This window comes from Monopterus albus, unplaced genomic scaffold (genome assembly GCF_001952655.1).
Source record: "Monopterus albus unplaced genomic scaffold, M_albus_1.0 scaffold266.1, whole genome shotgun sequence".
Taxonomy (NCBI): Eukaryota; Metazoa; Chordata; class Actinopteri; order Synbranchiformes; family Synbranchidae; genus Monopterus; species Monopterus albus.
The window spans coordinates 29,213-36,327 of NW_018128146.1; the positions used below are offsets into that span (position 1 = coordinate 29,213).

The 7,115-nt window shown below is 41.6% G+C and overlaps 1 protein-coding gene across 1 annotated transcript in view; it reads right to left on the reverse strand.

Moving 5' to 3' along the window:
- Window positions 1-43: 43 nt before the first annotated feature.
- LOC109972688 (uncharacterized) overlaps window positions 44-7,115 on the reverse strand; it is a 14,091-nt gene continuing 7,019 nt past the window's right edge. The window contains exon 7 of the mRNA XM_020621715.1: window positions 44-61. The gene's annotated coding sequence lies outside the window, so the exon portion shown is untranslated. The remainder of the gene's footprint in view (window positions 62-7,115) is intronic.

Below are 7,115 nucleotides of genomic sequence, written 5' to 3' on the forward strand. Positions count from 1 at the left end.
GTCAGGTCGATGTGGCTGGTGACTGCTCATCAGAGACGTAGAGCTCCAGGGCCAGGGCAACCTGCAGAAAGGTACAGGGAGAGAGAGAGAGGAGAATCTTCAAAGGGGCCACAGACAACATCCATGAATATGCAGAGACTGTCAGTGACTACATCAGCTGGTAGACATCCATATGCGCACCAGCTAGAACGGTGCGTGTTTTCCCAAACCAAAAACATAGGAATATAATAGGGATATAAAACTTTTAAGTCAGGGGACCAAGGGAAGTACAGAAAAGCCTGGTATGAGCTACAGAAGTCCATCAGAGCTGCAAAGAGAGCATACAGTGGAACTTTGGATTGCAAGTATAATTCGTTCCAGCAACGTGCTCGTAATCCAAAGCACTCGTATATCAAAGCGAATTTCCCCATAAGAAGTAATGGAAACTCAGATGATTCATTCCACACCCACTTATCCATATAAAAATGATTGCAGTAATACAAAATACAGTATAAAGTAAAAATAAAACAAATTAACCTGCACTTTATCTTTGAAAATAATCGTGGCTGGCATGAGGGGCCATTGTTGCAGTACAGATATTGACTATACAAGTGAAGCGCGAGAACCATCGGCTCAGTTGTGATGTACGTCACGTGACGCTCAGCAGACAAAGTGTACGTACTACTCATATTACAAAACCTTGCTCGTATATCGAATCAAAATTTTTTGATCATCTTGCAAAACACTCGCAAACCGGGTTACTCGCAATCCAAGGTTTCACTGTACTTCCAAAAACTGGAGAGCTAATACATGAATAACAATATGCACAGTATGTGGCAGGGAATCCAGGCAGTCACAAACTACAGGAACAAATCAACAAGCACAGCCCCCTAGGATGCCACCCTCCCAGACAGCCTCAACAACATCTATGTGAGGTTTGACAGGATTAACACAGACACCCCCTCAAAATCCCCCTGCAACCCAGGGGGAAACTGCTTTTCAGGTGATGCACACACAGGTCCCTAAGGCCATGAAACAGGTAAACCCCATAAGACGGTGGGACCAGACAGTGTCCCCCCTAGAGTGTTGAGAGCCTGTGGGGATCAACTATCTAGTGTGTATACGGACATCTTCAACTTCTCTTTAACCCAAGCAGTAGTTCCTCGCATTTTCAAAAAATCCATTATCATACAGGTCCCTAAGACATCAGACACATCCACTCTGAATGACTTCAGGCCAGTGGCGCTCACATGAGTCACCATGAAGTGCTTAGAGAAACTGGTCCTCACACACATTAACTACATGGTCCCGGACACTGTAGACCCCCTCCAGTTTGCCTACCGCCCAACAGATCAGTGGATGATGCAACAGCTCTGGCTTTATTCCATAACACCTGGACAACAGCAGTACGTATGCTAGGATGCTCTTCCTAGATTACAGTTCTGCATTTAACACCACTCGCCAAGGCAGGCTGACTGGGAAGATGACAGACCTCGGTGTACCAACTCCCACCTGTAACTGGATTCTGGACTTCCTGACTGAAAGACCACAGGTGGTCAGAATGGGGGGGCGAGTGTCTGCTGAGCTCACAATCAGCACAGGCTCGCCACAGGACTGCTGTCTCAGCCCCAAACTCTTCACCCTGTACACCCACAACTTTGTCTCCAACCATGACAACACCATCATCATTAAATATGCTGATGACACCACCATTCTGAGTCTCATCAAGGAAAAGCGCTCACTTGGGCCGAGGCTGCAGACACCAGTGGATTACTCATTGGCACCACCATCATCACCCAGGCTTATAGAGGACTGGTAGAGAGCATCCTCACTACTGGCATCACAGTCTGGTATGGTAACACCACACAGGCAGAGAGGAACGCTCTTCAAAGGGTCATAAAGACTGCAGAGAGGATCACTGGGACTGAACTGCCTGCTATGGACACGCTATACACACAGTGCCGTTGTAAAAGGGCAGAGAACATACTCAGGGATCCACACCACCCAGCTCACTCTCTGCTCAGACACAAAAACTGCACCTACAGCCTCAGGCACAGCAGGGCGGACAGTATCATCACACACAGAACAAGACTTTACAGCAGCTTTTTCCATGCCACAGTAAGACTGATGGCAAATATGAAAATGTGAGAAATGTGAGAATATATGTGCAATAACCCCTCACTACCTCACCAAGCGTAATGCCATATCCAACACCACCATGTGAATTACTAAGTGCGATGTTTGAAGTTCACTGAGGGAAATATTACCCTATTTTTGTGTATTGCGGTTTTAATGCTTTGTCGCCTTTATGCAACTTTTTTATTTTAAGACTTAGTGTTCTCTCTGGCTTTTGACCCCTTACCTGATTCCAAAGGAGAGCTGCACATGAATTACTATATGCCTAGACTGTCTGTTTATGCATAAATGGCAAATAAAAATATTGAATCTTGAACCTGGTGTTGAGTGGGAGATATTTATCCCCCCGGGTAGTGTTTCAGTCCTTCGATGGCCAACAACAATGTCCCCTAATGACTGATATTTTGCAGTTCCAGTCCTTTGGTGGCCAACAATGTCCCCTAACGACTGAGTCGTTGTAGTCCAGTATCTGTGAGCATCATTACCTGTCTTTGAACCCTCACATGTGGACCTGATGCCTGTTGTCCTGGTGTGAATTAAAGTGGGAATGTTTGGGCAGAGATTTCAAAACAGAGTTAGTCCGCCACATCTATTTAGTGAGGGGTGTTCTACAAAAATAGCTTGCTTGACTCCTATGTTTTGCTCTGTTAAAGTCCCCTAGAACAATGAGTGGAGAGGCGGGATGTTCTAGCTCCACATTAGTTATCTGTATTGCCAGGAGCTGTAGTGCGCTAGCATGGGCCTGCAGCTTTAAATAGTCACCCACCAGGATGAAGCTCGAAAATTCACGAGGAGAATACCAGGGTTTGCAGTTGATAATAAGAGTCTCTAAGTCTGTGTTACATGTCCTCTGTAGCACTGTGACATCTGTGCATCAACCTTCATTTATGTAGAAGCACATTCCACCTCCTCTCGTTTTCCCAGACAGCTCCATAACGCGATCCGCTCTGAACACCTGGAAGCCCGGTACTTGAATCGTGCTGTCCTCCGATCAGTATGTCCATACAGCATTCTTTGCTCACAAAAATACATAAAAGGTAGTTCGGTGTGAGTTGTCCCATATTTAACAGTTCTTCTCTGGTATAAGCAATCCGGGATGGGTTGCAAAAGACCGAGAAAACTAAGAAAAACAATAAACACAAAACAGCGTGAGTAATTAAGGCTGTCATCGCTGTTGGCACCATCTTACTAATCCAAAGTTAGAGAAAATGTTTGACCAATCAACAGCCTCCCCACTCTAGGTGTGATATCACCACTCTAGCTGCTGAATGTTTCTCTTCATAGAGACCAGTGTACAGTGTTTCTCATTTTCAACCATTTTAACAAAAAATCTTGTTAGGTAATTTCTTAGTCAGATAGATATTGATTAGATACTTGTCGTATTAGGAATGTTTAGTGGAGCCAGGCTGTCCATGCTCAGGCTGTTAAATGCTTAGTCCTTGTCATGAGTTTGTTGCAGGCTGCATGTGGGCCCCAAGGACAACTAGATAGAAAAAGTCAGCAGGCAAGATGAATATTGTTATTATTATGATATGTTTAGCCGTAATCTTAATCATAATATCTTCCGAGGCTTAATGTCCGGACAGGTCCCTGAATGTCCCGTATGTTTTTAGATACACACATAATCAACACTCACACACACATTGATTCTCTCCATGTTTTGACTACTGCTATGGCCAGTTGTGAAGCTGGCATATCAGGTTGACGTTCCTGTGTAGCAGGGGCTAGGGGCTAGCCCAACTAAGGGATAAGATTGTATAGGCATTAATGGTTCGGGGTCTTTTTTGATTCTCCGTCTGCCTGCGCACAGTATTGGAGGTGGAAGATACCTGGACGTGTAATGTTAATTTTACCTGTGATCCTTTGAATAAACCAGCACGGTTATTTTTTATATATCCAAGTGGTCCGCTTCGTCTCTCTGAGTTCCTGGTTAAAAGAACTGGGTAATATCTTTCAATCTGAATCTTTTGAAAAGGATAAATTAAATTAAAAGTTTAATTTACAGTAGGTAAACCTCATCATCAGTGAGCCTGTGGCTGGTTCACTTCCTTAGACACTGTTGGTAGGTAAGAACCACTGCAGACTGGGAACACTCAATAAGACCTGTAGTCTGGGAGATGCTCTGACCCAGTCGTCAGCCATTACAGTTTGGCCTTTGTCAAAGTCACTCACATCCTTACGCTGCTCATTTTTTACTACTTCCGAAACATCAACTTCAAGGCCTTAATGTTCACTTGCTGCCTAATGTATACCACACGCTGACAGGTGCCACTGCAATGAGATAATCAATGTCATTCACTTCACCTGTCATTGATCATAATGTTATGGCTGATTGGTGTATATTGACAATCACAACCATGTCCGGTTTATAATAGGCTTCAGATCAATTAGATAGATACTTTATTACAGACTCAAGGTCCAGATGCATAAATACTAAAAAAAAAAACAATAAAAACCATAAAACAGTCAGCAATAAATAACAATAAAAAAAAAAAAAACACCAATAAACAACTACCTTTTTAAAAGGCAGGTATACCAGTGTTTCCAAAGTACTGAGGGTTATCGCTATATGCAATATTGGTCAGCAATAAAACTATGTTGTTTCCAGAAGTATTCAAACGACAAATACATTTGTGCATCAAATTTCTTAAAACAGCAGATAATGTACTGATCAGAGATGCCACAAACAATTCACTGGCACTCATCCATCTAGGCCATTTCAGTAATAACCTCAAGGCATCATTATAGGCCACTGTCAGTTTCCTAAGACTGCCTTTTTTGTAATTAGACCATAGATGTGCAGTGTACATGGCGGTACAATATGCTTTAAACAGAGTCAATTTTACTCCATCCGAACACGAGCCAAATTTCCGAACCAACACATTTGCTTGTGCATACAACATGCGGCACTGCCGCTATATATCCCCATCATCAGACAAGCAATCATTTATAACATGACCCAAGTACTTAACTTCATTACACACAGTTAAAATGTTACCAGATAACTTAAAAAATGGAATGCAAGGGACCTGTCCTCTTTTGTGCGGCATATCATAATAACACTTTTATCAGAATTGTACTTGACATCGTGAAGCTCCCCAAACAGAGAACATACATTCAAGAGCTGCTGGAGACCTGCCGAGCTGGGACTAAAGATCACCAGATCATCTGCATACATTAAGTGATTCACTATTGTACCACCAACCATACATCCCATTCTACACATATTTAGCTCCTCAAAGAGACCATTCATATAAAAATTAAACATTAATTCCCATCATGTGATCATCATCCTTTTTCAGTCTCACTAATGAGTTTTTCTTCATCCGTAGTAATTATCCATTACAAAAACTACAAAAAAGATCATGACAGACAGAAGACGAAGGTACTGAAAAAAGACACGGAGTCAGAGGACTGCTCTGGAGTTCTGAGTTTTGGAATTGATCCTCTAGATATGAAGGGAATTTTGAAGTCCAACTCTCTAGGGAATACTGTACCTCCTGCTGCAGGCTGAGGGCTGACACGGGCCTTGCACTGTGTGTATGAACAGTGACTGCTGATACAGGCCAGGGGCTGAACCTGGGTCATTATGTTCCAGTGAACTGGGGATCTTCTCAGTCTGGGTAGTAAAGGTTCAGATGTTTTTTTCCTTAGGTGCATCAACAACAAACTACTTTCTTTGCAAGTACATTGAGGATACAGTACATGTTTATTTTAAACTTTGAACTGAAATCCTGTGCTTGTGGAAACTGGTCAGGAGAGTTTTGTTGGTGCTGTATTTTTTTAAAGCTCTACCAATAATCTGATGTTAGATGTGTTCAGCGTTATATACGTTTAAAAACTAATGCTCTTCTATTATTTTGAACTTCATCCTCATTTTCGTTTTATTGAGTTGTTGTATTCCCCTACTGCCTTCATATTATTAAAGTTTGAAACTTTAAGGGTAACTTTAGGACTTTCTAGCTGACTGACCCAACACCCTGGGGCTGAAATGTTGTCAACACTGAACACAACAAACATCCACATGCTCTAATGACTCTCTCATGAATCACTCTCATTATTAAGGATTCACACCTTCTTGGATTGATGTCAGATGACTACAAACTATAATCTCAGAGGGATCGTTCCAATCAGAGGTGCTAAGAAAAACATCTAATTTAATAATAAGTTGAATCCACACACAAACACATGATGCAAACACATGATGCAAACTGAAAAATGCACGGCACAACAACCTATAAAAACATTTTGGAGTACATGATAAATTATTTTAACTTGTGCATAAACAAGCAGAACAGGGAACTGTGGCCCTGGGTTTTTTTTTTTTTACACTGACATATTTAAGTATGACGGCTGGAATGTTTCCCTCCAGGCAGCTCTTCACCCTCACTTACATATCTGTAATATCCCTGAATGTCTTGAGTCAGTTCACAGGCCTTCAGATGCTGATTACAGCTTTCTTTTCTTTGTCTGACAAAGTCACTGTGAGAAGAGTTATCTGTTGGTCTATGTATTGTTTTTAATGGTCATTATCAGGAATACCTACAGTAGACAGGACTGGTTCCTACTGCAGATACTGTAGTTTATGACTGCCAGTGCTGGACTGTATACTGTATAGGACAGCAAACTGCAGAGATAATGTCTCTCCCTCTGCTGTTTGTTGTTAGTATTACATGTAAAATGCACCCTGCTGCTGTCCTTTAACCATATGTGTTTACAGATAATGCAGTTGATGATGCTCTTGCCAAAACCTGCCTTCTGAAAGACACAGCGACTGGGAATGTTGCTACTTGTACCGTACATGGATTTACTTAAATATGGCCCTTTATTTAAAAAAAATAATCTTAGCTTTTCACTAGGAAGGATAGTTTTCAATTCAATTTTATATGCATAGGCCAAATCATAACAAAAGTCATCTCATGACACTTTATAAAGTAAGGGCTACACATTATTATTATTATTATTATTATTATTATTATTATTATTATTATTATTATTAT